Source organism: Orycteropus afer, unplaced genomic scaffold, assembly GCF_000298275.1.
Source record: "Orycteropus afer afer isolate SDZICR_OR568_19922 unplaced genomic scaffold, OryAfe1.0 scaffold00024, whole genome shotgun sequence".
In the NCBI taxonomy this organism is placed as follows: domain Eukaryota; kingdom Metazoa; phylum Chordata; class Mammalia; order Tubulidentata; family Orycteropodidae; genus Orycteropus; species Orycteropus afer.
The window spans coordinates 15,647,127-15,661,835 of NW_006921611.1; the positions used below are offsets into that span (position 1 = coordinate 15,647,127).

Here is a 14,709-nt window from a genome sequence, read left to right on the forward strand (position 1 = left end):
ATATGAAAACCACCATGATTTCAATGTCAAGTTTACAATTAAAATATGTATTTTAGTGGAGTGTTTTTCTTATCATCAATACTTATAGTGACAAGTGACAAATGACAAGTTTTAAAGTAGGCATCATATCTTTTTCTGGGATTCACCACTACCTTCTAAAGCTTAGGGCCTTGGGACAGTGTGGGATGTATATGTGTGTGTGTGTGTGTGTGTGTGTGTGGTAGGGTAGGGTGGGGTGGGATAGGGTGGAGGGGCAAAAGTTCTCATCTCTATTTGGTTAGAGAAGATATGAAGGGGAAGAACTTTGCTCACAGTTTTTTAATCTGCTAGCTGCAAGATTTTTCTTTACTTTTAATGCTTTGAATCTGAGATGTTTGTGGTCTTTTTTTCTTTTTTTAATGTCCTGTTTTGCAGTGTGGTCCACTCTGAAGGACATTTCTGTAAAAGTAATGAATAATTCTTTGGAGATAAAATCTAAGTAAGCAGATATAGTTTTATTCAAGGTCTCCTTCAGGAGCAAGGGCAGTCAGTCTGCTGATTAATGAGTACCCAGCCTACAAATTACATAGAAGCAGAGGTACACAAAGAGGCTTATCTTCGAATTAAATACTCTACCATTCTCCTAACCATACTTGGAAGTGCTCAGCTCTCTCCCAAATTCTATTGCAAGAAAGGGGGTGGGGTGAAGTACTGACTGCATTTAGAAGGTGGTCCTTTAGTAGGTCCCCCTAAGGAACTCCACTTGATTCCCAGTTCTGACCCAAACTCCCCTGGGTAGGACTATTCTGTTCACACAACACATCACCTGTGACTGTCTCTGGGTCCTATTAACTCTCCATCATACTTGTCTTCTTTCCTGGAAATGACATTTGCCTCCCAACCTGTCTCAGAATGTGGCTGGATGATGGCTAAATTCTGATATTTATCATCATCACCAGTCCAGTGATAGGCCCCCAGTAACACTGAGTGTTCACTATGATCCACCAAGAACCACAGCATACTCACTAAATACTAAGCAGAGCATCATCCACTGAGTTTCCCAAGCTGTATCACTGCTTTCTAAACTAAGGACAGGGCAGATATTTTGTAGAGGGCACCACAATTGGGCCGAATAGAAACCATACACTTAGATCTAATTGAAGAATTATTTCAGTTTCCTCCTTAGCTTGGACAAACCACCCAGCTGCCCTGTGCCTCCAACTCTTTATCTCAAAAATGAGAAGAAGCACAAAGGTTAGGTCCATGATAAAAAGAGCATCTTATGATCAAAGAACTGCAGGTGGCAATTCTTGCTGTTTCCATCAGATGATACTGGACAAACATCCTCACATTTATCAATTCTTTCTGCTTCTTTTATAAAATGTCAGTGTTGCTAAATTAAATCCCTGTTCTACAGTGGGATTTGATCCCTTACAGAATATTGCAGAAAGCCATGGAGTAGCCTCTAAGGAATGAAGCCTCCCTTCCCAGAATGTTGTTGTGTGCCATAGAGTGGATTCCGACTCATAGCAACCATACAGGACAGAGTAGAAATGCCTCATAGGGTTTCCTAAGCTACAACGTTTATGGAAAGGAGTTCTGGTGGCATTGTAGTTAAGGCATTTAGCTGCTAACCAAGGGTTGGTGGTTTGAAACCACCAGCCACTCCGCGGAAGAAAGATGAAGCAATCTGCTTCCATAAAGATTTATAACCTTGGAAACCTAATGAGGGTTGCTATGAGTTGGAACGACTCAATGGCAGTGAGTTTGATTTTTTGGTTTGGAATCTTTATGGAAGCAGATTACCAGGTCTTTTCTCCTGAGGATCTGCTGGTGGGTACGAACCGCAGACCTTTCCATTAGTAGCCAAACACTTCGGCCACTGTCCCATCAGGGCTCCTATTCCCATGCCAGAGCTCTTCTATTATGTTAGCAGAAACATTTCTAGGAATCAGTATTTAATCAGGTACTCTAACTTTTGGGTATCTATTTGGTAAAATTAAAATTTTCAAACCAACCATAAATATAGCCTTTAAAAAAAATATTTTATAAAAATTACCTTAATTATGTAGAAAAGTGTTCTGAGATGGAATCTTAATGTTTTAAAACCCTGGAAGCAGGGATCAAACAACTCTTCTAAGATAACTCCAGATTAGCTTCTTGAGGCTGAGGGCAAAACAGAAATTCTCCACGCTTAGAAGTAGGGCAAATCTTCCAATGCTTTTGAAGGGATTGCCTTGCATGAAGTCCTTTGCTAATTAAGCTATAAGCTGGTTATCTCCTTATTGTCCTTGAGGTACACTGGTAAAACAATCCAAATATGAATATTTCAGATTGAGCTGTTCAGTGTTCTGGTAGTACTGCAAAATCAGTTCCATGGAAGGAAAGGTACAGCACTCTACATTCTTTATAGGTGAAGATACTACTTATTTCCCAGGTAGGGCCAAAGATCGTTTTGAGTTTGGGGGAGTGGAGGACTGTCATAAAACAGGCCTAGGACTGGATTGCCACATGACTGTTGCTTGACTGATGAATGTACTACTTATGCTTTATCTACAGAAATGAGGTAGAGCCAACCTTGACCATTACTGCTGGGCTTGTACATCATTACCCTAATTGCTGCTTGAAATAAAAGCCTAAATTTCATTTTATGGCTTATCCACTGAAACTGTATGGACACCTTCTTGAATAGCCAATAGATAGATAAGAAAATATTCTACTTCTAGTCACACAGACATTAGTATGCTTTGGGATCACAAAAAATTAGAGCTGGAAGGAAATTTAGAAGGAATCCTGTGATCAAAGAAACTCCCTCCTACAGTCAACTCATATGCTGTAGTAGTACTGGCTGCCTAGAGCACTCTGAAGACAAGGATGTGAGGTTGTGCCCTGGCTCATCAGTGCTGTGATCAAGTAGAAGAGTCTGCCCTGGTACAGACATGGGAAGTAATCACAATTGTACTCTGGTGTTACTAAACAGGTAACAATTCTCTCATTTTGTAAGTAAGGAATATCGAGTCCTGTTGTTGTTATGTGCCATCGAGTCGCACCTGACTCACAGCGATCCCTACTTGGGTTTCCGAGACAGTATCACTACAGAAGTAGATTGCCCCATCTTCCTTCCGAGGAGTGACTGGTGGGTTTGAACCGCCAGCCTTCTGATTAGCAGTCAAGTGCCTTAGCACTACGCTACCAGAGCTCCCTGCAGAGGACTTGAAAACCTGGCTCTTCTGATTCCATGTCAGTTCTGTGCTCTGTTTTATAGCACTTGTTCTCATTACTTAACTATGGCTCAAAACGAACCTCAGGTCCACAGTCCCTTATCCATAATTCTGAAACCCAAAAAACCTCTGAAAATATATAATATTGAAAGCATAACCTGGCTAGAACTAACATGAGGCTATTTACAATATTTTTAAATATATGTTTAGAGAGTGCTGTCCCAAACCTTGCTGGAAGCATTATATAATACATGGTACATGAACGCCATTACCTTTCTAAAATCTGAAGAAATCTGAAACACATCTGGGCCCAGGGCTTTCAGATAAGGAATGGCAGGTCTTTACTATGAGCCCATTCATTGCCCACCAGGGTATGGTCGGCAGAATGGCCCCTAAATATGTCCATGCCCTAATCCTTATGTTGTGGCTGTTGTTAGGTGTCTCTAAGTCAGTTCCAACTCAAAGTGACCCTATGCACAACAGAACAAAACATTGCCTGGTCCTGTGCCATCCTCACAATCATTGCTATGTTTGACCTCACTGATGCAGTCACTGTGTCAGTCCATCTTCTTGAGGGTCTTCCTCTTTTTTGCTGACACTTTACTTTTCCAAGCATGATGTCCTTTTCCAGGAATGTTCCCTCCTGATAACATGTCCAAAGTAAGTGTGAGGAAGTCTCACCATCTTCACATCTAAGGAGCATTCTGGTTATATTTCTTACAAGATAGATTTATTTGCTCTTCTGGCAGTCCATAGTATATTCAATATTCTTGGCCAACACCATAATTCAAATGCATTGATTCTTCACTCTTCCTTATTCATTGTCCAGCTTTCTCATGCATATGAGGCAACTGAAAACACCATGTCTTATCAGGTGCACCTTAATTCTCTAGGTGACATCTCCTTTGCAGCAGATTTGCCCAATGCAATATGTCATTTCATTTCTTGACTGCTGCTTCCATGGGTGCTTATTGTGAATGAAATCCTTGACAACTTCAATCTTTTCTCTATTTATCATGATGTTGCTTATTGGTCCAGTTGTGAGGATTTTTGTTTTCTATATATTGAAGTGTAATCCGTACCTAAGACTGTACTCTTTGATCTTCATGAGTAAGTGCTTCAAGTTCTCTTCACTGTTAGCAAGTAAGATTGCTTCATCTGTGTATCTCAGGTTGTAAATGAGTCTTCCTCCAATCCTGATGCTGTGTTCTTCTTCGTGTAGTCTAGCTTTTTGGATTATTTGCTCAGCATACAGTTTGGATAAGTATGGTGAAAGGATACAACCCTGACACACACCTTTCCTGATTTTAAACCATGCAATATCTCTTTTTCAGCTTGAATGACTGCTCTTGGTCTATGTACAGGTTTGCATGAACAATTTGAGTGTTCTGGAATTCCTATTCTTCTCAATGCTATCCATTGTTTGTTATGATCCATGTAGTCAGATGCCTCTCTATGGTCAATGAAATACAAGTAAACATCTTCCTGGTATTCTCTGCTTTCAGCCAAAATCTATCTAACATCAGTACCTATGAATATGTTACCTCACATGGCTGGAGGAACTTCACAGGTATAATTAAGGTTATGGCCCTTAAGATAGGGAGACTATCCTGGATTATCTGGTAGGCCCAAGCTAATCACATTAAGAGCAGAGAACTTTCTTCAGCTGGAGGCAGAGAGATTCTAATCATAATGGGAGTTGACCCACCAGTGCTGGAGGTGGCCATGTGGAAAGCATGAGAAGGAATGCAGGCAACCTCTAGGAGTAACAACCAGCCCTTGCCTGACAACCCTCAAGGAATGTTGAATCACTCTGTCAACAACCTGAATCAGCTTGGAAACGAATTCTTCTCCAGGGCCTCCAGGTAAGAGCCCAGATTGGCTCATACCTTGATTTCAGCCTTGTGAAACCATAATAAACCAGAGGGCTTAGTCATACCATATTGGACTTCTGACCTAAAGAACTGTGAGAAAGTGAAGGTTTTTACTTTTTTCTTTCTTTCTTTTTCAATTGTAGTTTGGGTGAAAGTTTGCAAAGCAAATTAGTTTTCCATTCAACAATTTATTAAATGGTTGTTTTAAGGTGCGAAGTTTGTAGTAATTGCTTACAGCAGCAATACAAAACGAAAATATAAGATAAGCCTGATTCCTCATCCATAATCTGGCCTCTCAATACCTACTCATACTGACCTTCCTAGAGTCCAAAACACAATACATTATTCCAGTCAGGCTATTCTCCCTGCATTCCCACATGTCGTGCTTTTCTCTAGCTTACCACTGATATTTTGCTCATCAGGACTGCAGATTCCTTTTCCTCCCACCTCTCTGCCTTTCTAGTGTGTCTTCCCCCATCCCTGTCTTCTACAAACAAGTAGAGTTGGCCACTCCTCACCTGGTACTGGGTCATTTCCTGCCTGATTCAGTGCTTTCTAACCACTTACTTTCTTTCCAGTGGGGTTAAAACTCCTGAAAGATGAAGACCTTGTCTTATGCCTCCCTGTGGCTCCATAATACTTATCATTGCACAAGTCACTTATTGAACCCTTGATAAATATTTGCTCAGGCAATGACTAATTCAGCCAAATGAGTCTGGTAGTGCAAGGGGTTGAAATGAACAGCCTCTGCATAGGAGACTGTCGTGGTGCTGAGGAGGCAATGCTTCTGGTGTTTCCAGTTAAAATAACTCCTTAGATATGTCTGGGATTTCCAGTTTTCAGAGCATTTCCAAATACCTATCTCATGTAATTTTCACACACACACAAAAAAAAGCCCATGAGATAAACAAGACAGCATTTTTAATTCCCAATTTCTATAGAGACTGAAATGTTACAAAATTTGCCCAGGTAGGCAGGCTAATAAACCAGGCCCAGGCCCAAGAGACCACATATAGAGGTAACTATCCTGGCAGTCTGAAAAAACAGCTGAGGGAGAAGCAGCATGACAAGAGGTGAGGAGTTCTGGGAAAACACCACTAGTGTGAACCACACTGTCTCAGAGTTTCCAGGAAGTTAAATTTAGTACTGTTTGTTTTCATCATACTTCCTACTCTGGTCTCTTTCCCTTTCTCTGTGTTTTCTTATCTAAGAAGTTCCCTGTCAAATCTTAAAACTAATAAGTAGAGTATTCCTGCTAAAAGTGGTAAACCCCCCAAAAAAACAAACTCACTGCCATGGAGTTGGATCCAATTCATAGCGACCCCTCCTTGGGTTTCCGAGGCAATATCACAATGGAAGTAGATTGCCCAACCTTTCTTCCAAGGAGCGGCTGGAGGGTTTGAACTGCCAACCTTCTAGTTAGCAGTAAAATGCCTTAGGCACTATGCCACCAGAGCTCCTGCTAAAGGTGGTTGTTGTTGTTGTTGTTGTTAAGTGCCGTCGAGTCGTTTCCGACTCATAGCGACCCCATGCACAGCAGAACGAAACACTGCCCGATCCCGCGCCAGCTCCACAATCCATGCTATACTCGAGCCCATCAATGCAGCCACTGTATCACTCCATCTCCCTGAAGGCCTCCCCCTCTTTCCTTGACCCTCCACCCTACCAAGCATGACATCCTTCTCCAGGGAATGGTCCCTTCTTACAACATGACCAAAATAGGTGAGACGAAGTCTGGCCATTCTTGCTTCCAAGGAGCATTCTGGCTGCACTTCCTCCAGGACAGATCTGTTAGTTCTTTTAGCAGTCTACGGTACTTTCAGCATTCTTCACCAGCACCACAATTCAAAAGCATCAACTCTTCTTCGGTCTTCCCTATTCATTGTCCAGCTCTCACATGCATACCAGGTGATTGGAAATATCATGGCTTGTGTCAGGAGCACCTTAGTCCTCAAGGAGATATCCTTGCTCCTCAGCACTTGAAACAGTTCCTTCGCAGTTGACTTCCCCAATGCTACACGTCATCTAATGTCCTGACTGCTGCTTCCGTTGGCATCGATTGTAGAACCAAGCAACGTGAATTCCTTGACAACCTCAATCTTCTCTCCATTTATTGTGATGCTGCTCATTGGTCCAGTTGTGAGGATTTTTGTTTTCTTTATGTTGAGATGTAATCCATACTGCAGACTGTATTCTTCAACCTTCATCAGTAGGTGCCTTAAGTCATCCTCACTTTCAGCAAGCAAAGTTGTATCATCTGCATATCTCAGGTTGTTAATGATTCTTCCTCCAATCCTGATACCACGTTTTTCTTCATACAGTCCAGCTTCTCGGATTATTTGCTCAGCATATAGATTGAATAAGTGTGGAGAAAGAATACAACCCTGATGCACTCCCTTCTTGATTTTAAACCATGTAGTGTCCCCTTGTTCTGTTCGAACGACAGCCTCCTGGTCAAGGTACAGATTCCTCATGAGTACAATCAAGTGCTCAGGGATTCCCATTCTTCTCAATGTTATCCATAATTTGTCATGATCCACACAATCAAATGCCTTTGCATAGTCAATAAAACACAAGTAAACATCTTTCTGGTATTCTTTGCCTTGAGCCAAGATCCATCTGACAACAGCTATGATATCCCTTGTTCCACGTCCTCTTCTGAATCCGGCTTGAACCTCTGGAAGTTCTCTGTCAATATACTGCTGCAAACGTTTCTGAATTATCTTCAGTAATATCTTACTTGCATGTGATATTAATGATATTGTTCTATAATTTCTACATTCTGTGGGATCACCTTTCTTTGGAATGGGCACAAATATGGATCTCTTCCAGTCAGTTGGCCAGGTAGCTGTCCTCCAAATCTCTTGGCATAACTGAGTGAGCGCCTCCAATGGGGCATCTGTTTGTTGAAATATCTCAATCGGTATGCCATCAATTCCCGGAGCCTTGTTCTTCGCCAGTTCTTTCATTGCAGCTTTGACTTCTTCCTTCATTACCATTGGTTCTAGATCATATGCCACTTCTTGAAATGGATGAAGATCGATCAGTTCTTTTTGGTACAGTGACTCTGTGTATTCCTGCCATCTTCTCTTGATGTTTCCTGCATCATTCACTATTTTGCCCATAGAATCTCTCAATATTGCAACTCGAGGCTTAAATTTTTTCTTCACCTAAAGGTGGTAGGGAGGCAGAATTCTCATCCCAACAGTGTGATTATTAAGATACATTCATGAAAACCCTCCCTAGGTGGATGAGATGGAAAAGCTCTGAACCTGAAGTTAGAGGACTTGGCATGTTACAAATTAACACTTTTAAAAACAAACAAACAAAAACTACTGACAAAAGCTTTGCATAAACCACTGTCCTTGATTTTCCTGCATGGAGACTAGGAATGAGTGAGGATGAAGTGAAACAGAGAATGCAAGTCTTTTGAGAACTGTACAGGGCTACATGTATGTACAATGTCAGATTCCTCATCCCAACCACCATCACCCCAACCGCCTCATCACTAGCATGAAGGCAAATCTGCCCCTTCCACCAAATATTCCAGGCTCCTGCATATGCTCTTATGATGTGTTTTCCTTCCATGAGGCTGGCCTTGGCTTTCTTTTAGTCTGATTCCATCATATCAAAATATTACCAGTTAGAAGGGGGAACTACGAAAGAGTAACTGTGGAATTGACCCCATATCTACCTAAGGCCAAGGAAGGAACCCTGGCTACATGTTTGATTCAATTTATTTATAAGAAAATCAAAGCAAAGCCAAAAAACACTGGCTGATATAAATGCAGAAGTCTGGTCTACTTTTAGGCCTCAATACAAATATAAAGGGTAATGAGTTCTGGTAGCACAGTGGGTAAGGCATTTGGCTGATAACCAGACAGTCGACAGTTCAAACCCATCAGCTGCTCTGTGTGAGGAAGATGAGGCAATCTACTTCTGTAAAGATTTACAGCCTTAGAAATCCAATGGGGGTCGCTATGAGTAGGAATCCACTTGATAGCAGTGAGTTTGAGTTTGGGCTGCTATAAGTAATACAATAGTACAGGTAACTCACCCCTATATAAGGGCTTCTATAACGCTGCCTGTGCATCAGTACTTGGGTTGAATCTGTCACCTGCTCTCTGTAGCACTTCAGGGATTTTAAATCATAAAAGAATGCTTTCAGATTAAGGTCTAGAGTACTTAATTAGAGAATTAGATACACTTTCTGGTGGGGTTTGTCATGTGAAAATTTCTGGCCCTTACCCCTGTCTCCAGTAATTTATTACAAATCTAACAAGAACATTTTACTTTAGTAAGTTTATAGGTGATCTTCCTTGAGTATTGTTTATAATCCTAAATAGACTGTTCTTTAAATCCTTCCATGGTTAATCAGACAAGTTTATAGTAGTAACAACTGCTTAAAGATTTTTATTTTTCTAACAGATTTTAGGCCTTGCATAGATAATGACATTTTAAAGACACGGAAATATCCTTGTAGATATTATATTTAAAATAAGTTATAGCTGAAACTTTGAAATCTTTACTGTGCAAACCTGAACTGCATTTTGGAAACATATATTGTATGACTCCCAATCCTCTAGCCGTGGTTTCTCCACAGTTCTTTTCCAAAGGAACAAATCTGGGGGAAGATAGTGAAGTGTGGTTTAAACATGTTGAAGTTATGGGAATCAAAGCAGATAACAGGTAGTCCCAGGCTTACAACACATCAACACATTCAAATTACAATGAACCACACTTATGACTATTTGCTATCTTTTTTTGGTGTGTGTGCATCTTACTATTAGTTTTTAATTAGAAACATCACCATTCCAGGGATAATCCAGATGACCCAGAACCTTCTACAAGTGGAGTTTTTATTGTCATTGACAAAATGCCAACACTGTCTAACTCTTTTTCATTGTCAGAGTAAATTTTTATGATTTGTTTTTTAATATATGCATTTATGTATATATTAAAATATCTGTAAATTTATATGTAATGTTTCTAACTCCCAAAGACAAACATCAGATTTATAAAGATACTTATAATAAAAGGCAATAATAATGAAAACAGAAACAAACAAATCAAAAGGTATTCAACTTAAAGCAAAACAGACTTATGACAGAATTGTCAGAACAAAACCTTGTTGTAAATCAGGGACTAGCTGTCTACAAAAATGAGGGCATTCTAAGTCTGTGATCTTAAGGCAAATTACTCTTTGAGCTTTAGTTTCTTCATCTGTACAACAGAAATGATAATGCTTTGTGTACTTCACAGAAGCATTTTGAGTGTGAAAAGAAATAATTGTATGTGAAAAAGCTTTGTGACCTCCAAGTCAAATCGTATGTATTTTGTTATGCATAAAACCAGCTTATACCTACCACTACTATCAGGAATAGCATGAAGAATTCCTGACGTGTGTACACTAGACTCATCTGCTCCTTTAAAACCAGTTCCTCATCCAGATGTTCAGGATTATACTGATGGCACTCCATTCTACCAGACTCATGCAAGCTTAGAAACTTGGGTTGTAGTAGAAACTTTGCTCATCCACCCTTTCTGATCCAAGCACAATCTGTTCCTTTCAAAACATGAAACTGTTAAGTCAACTCTTTGCTTAAGACTCATTGACAATTTCTAATCATTCTTGGGGAAAAGATCAAAACATATTAAGTCATCCCATCGGCTGTGCAGTCTGGCCCTTACCCCACCTCCTCCACCATGCTGCACAGGCTCCCCACCTCCCCTTTGCACTCTAGCCACACTGGCTGCTTTCCAGTCCTCAAAAAAAAAAAAAAGTTGTTCCCTCCAGCTACTTCAGTCATCCTTCAGTTGCTATCTCAAGCTCAGTGTCCCTAGGCAGGCCATCCCAGACTCCCTGGCGTTGCCTAAGCTCTAATGTAATGGGAGTACATAGAAATAGAGTCCTTTTTTTTCTTGGAAAACTTATTACCATTTGAAATTATGTGTTATTTGAAGTTTCTACTCCCCCTAAATCATCAAGTTTAGGAGAAGAGTGATCCTATTTTTATGCCAGTGTTGTAATCTCAATGTCTAGCACATAGTGAGTACTCAAAAATACTGCATGAATGAGTAAATCACTCAGTCTTGGGATCCTCTCCTCCATGTCTATGGTACACATTTTTCAATTAAATAAATTTTATAGGGGAAGAAGAAAGGGAGCTAATCAAATGCCTGACATGTGTGAAGCATTGAAAATAGGCACTTCCTATTTATCTCATTTACTTATCATAAAATCCTACCAAATTATATTAGTTTTGTATGGTGTCTATTTCAAAATCAGTGGCTTAAAGCAACACAAATTTTCTTACATTTCTGTAGGTCAGAGGTCTGATGCAGGTTTTACTGGGCTAAACTTAAAGTGCAATGACAAACAAACAAACAAAAAAAAAAACAAACTCACTGCCGTCAAGTCAATTTGATTCATAGTGACCCCTCCTTGGGTTTCTGAGTCAATATCTCTACAGAAGTAGATTGCCCAGACTTCCTTCCAAGGAGGGCTGGCAGATTGGAACTGCCAGCCTTCTGGTTAGCAGTCAAATGCCTTAGACGCTACGCCACCAAAGCTCCCAAAGTGTAATAAATAATAAATAGAGCTGAATTCCTTTCTGGAGGTTCTAGGAGAGAATCTCTTTCCTTGTCTTTTATAGCTTCTAGAAGCCAACTGGGAGCTCTGGTAGCATAGTGCCTAAGGCACTTGACTGCTAACCAGAAGGCTGGCAGTTCAAATCCACCAGCCACTTCTGGGAAAGAAGGTTGGGCAATCTACTTCTGTAGTGATACTGCCTCGGAAACCCAAGGAGGGGTCACTATGAGTCGGGTCTGACTCGACGGCACATAACAACAGAGGCCAACTGCATTCCTTGGCTTATGTGAGAATCTCTTCCTCCAGTTTCAAAGACAGCAAGGTAACATCTCTCTGATCATGCTACCATAGTCTCTTGTTCTGATTCTGATCTCAGCTGGAAAAGGTCCTCTGCTTTTAAGGGTTCATGCGATTAAACTGGGCCTACCTGGATAATCTGGGATACTCTCCCCATCTTCACATCCTTGACATTAATTATATCTGCAAAGTTCATTTTTTTCCATGAAAAGTAAAGTATTCCGAGGCTTCAGGGTATGTGGATGTCTTTGGGGGTCTTTATTCTGCCTGTCAGATTATTTGTCATTTTTATAAATGAGGAAATACAAAGGTTAAGTATTATAGAACTGGTAGACAGAGGAGGCAGGATTCAAATTATTTCTGGTGTTCTGGAAAGTATATAAGTCTCTCTAACATGATAGTCTCTCCATTTTATATATTTTATAAATAAGATAGCATGATGAAGCATTTCTGAGAAGGTATACTAAGAGTAACAGGTACTGGAGTTTATGAGAATAATATAAACCTATCATTAATTAGATTGTAATTAGACTGTACAAGAGGTAGAAGATGCTCTTCAATTTAAATGCTCTCATCTGCCTCACTGTGCAAGCTGCTGTAAGAGTAACCTCATCGAACATCACAGGAGACCCTGAAAGTATTTGTTCTGAAAACCCTTCCCCCATTTATTTCCACTTTGCTCGTACTTAAATGTTTCCTTCTCTTTCTTTATGACAGCTTAATAGAAATCTAAGGAATGGAACTGTGTCACTCTTACTATGATATTTATGATATGGTAAAAGAGTAATATCTGTGGGGTCTATTTTAATTTCCATTTCACTCTCTAGGCAGTTTAAACCCACCAGCCAGTCCTCAGAAGGAAGGTTGGGCAATCTACTTCCATAGTGATACTGCCCCGGAAACCCAAGGAGGGCTCGCTATGAGTCAGATTCAACTCATAGCTGTTTGGTATTGAAGACGGTAGTTGTAGTTCAAACACACACACACACACAGTATTCATACTTAATACTCTTGAGGAAAATAGTTTCTTGTTTTTCTTCTTCATTTTATGGGAGCTGTTTGGAAGGAGCTTGTTGTTAATCGTGCTGAGAGCAAGGCAGTCTTGGGTGCCTCACTGGCAACATGGAGAAAGTACCCAAGGCTGACCCTGGAATAAAAACCACATTTCAAAATGTTGTAACCCTAAATATTCTGTACCATGAATTTGTACTCCTTTGCAAAACTTCATCACATTACTCTACTTATCCTCATATTCATAATAGAGGACAATAGTTAAGAGAGTGACCTTTGGAGTCCTATAGCCCATTTCCTCACCTGTAAAATAATTACATACAGTCCCTAGTTCATAATGTTGTTGTGAGGATTAAATGAGCACTCACTAGTGTGTTTGGCCACATAGTAACCCTCAATCCATGTTAGTTATTAATATTACCAAGCCCTTGAAGTAAGTATGACAGATGACTATCCCCACCTGACAATGTCAAAGAAGTCAAGAACACATGCAACTACAAATCCTCTGATAATTCCCATTGTAATTAAATTCCTCACAGAAGAGGATATTTCATAATATGTTTTTATTGTATTTCCAAACTACAACCCAAGCAGAAAATTATATTTGAGCTTCATAAATCACCTGAAATGTAAGAGAATTTATACCAATGCTGAGTATAAAATTCCATTGAGTAGGGGAAATAACAGTCTCCATAATCAGAACATAATCTGTGAAGCCAAACAGGCACTGGTGTTTGAAGTTCTCAGTATAGGGCAGAAGACTTAATAGAACATAACCTAAGCCATGACTGTGCCAACAGATGGTATAGAGCAGAGGTCACCAAACTAGGTAAAGTTACACTGGAACACAGCCATGCTCATTTGTTTATGTGTGGATGTGACAGAGATCATATGGCTCACAAAGCCTAAAATATGTACTATTTGGTCCTTTGTGGGAAAAAAAAAAAAAGTTTGACAACTCCTATTATAGAAGATATAGGGTAAAATAATAAATATAGCTTTAAAATGCTAAATTTTATTCCTAGAGTTCTTAGCACATTCAGTCCCAGGAGAAAAGGATGCTTTCTCTTTTTCAAGTAGCAGATGAGCCAAATCTTCCAAAATGAAATGAACAGTGAGACTTTAATGATGGGAGGAACTTTTCCCAGGAAAGCTGACTTAATATGCTGCTGCTTGCCTACATTCATCGCAATGGCCCAAATATCTTTTTCTCCACCAGTGTTATGGACTAAATTGTGTTCCCAAAAAAAGGTTGTTGAAGCCCTAACCCCTGTGCCTGTAAATGTGACCTTATTTGGAAACAGAGTCTTTGCAGATGTAATCAAATTAAGATGAGATCATTCTGAATTAGGGTGGGCTTTAATCAAACGACTAGTGTCATTAGAAGAAATGCTGATGCAGGGGAGAAAGTCATGTGAAGACAGAGGCAGAGACTGGAGTGAACCACCTACAAGCCAAGGAACACCTGAGGCTACTAGAAGCTGGAAGAGGCAAGGAAGGATTTTCCTCTAGAGCCTTTGGAGGAAGCACAGTGCTGCCAACACCCTAATTTTAGACTTTTTAGCATCCAAAAAAAGGAGCCCTGGTGGTGCAGTGGTTAAGTGCTCAGCTGCTAACCAAAAGGTTGGAGGTTTGAACACATCAGCTGCTTCTGATATGGCAATCTGCTTTTGTAAAGATTTACAGCCTTAGAAACCCTATGGGGCAGTTCCACTCTGTCCTATAGGGTCACTAT

The 14,709-nt window shown here is 40.2% G+C and overlaps 1 protein-coding gene across 1 annotated transcript in view; it reads right to left on the minus strand.

The window, feature by feature from the left end:
• SH2D4A (SH2 domain containing 4A) overlaps positions 1 to 14,709 on the minus strand; it is a 108,991-nt gene that overhangs the window by 60,159 nt on the left and 34,123 nt on the right. The window lies entirely within an intron of this gene.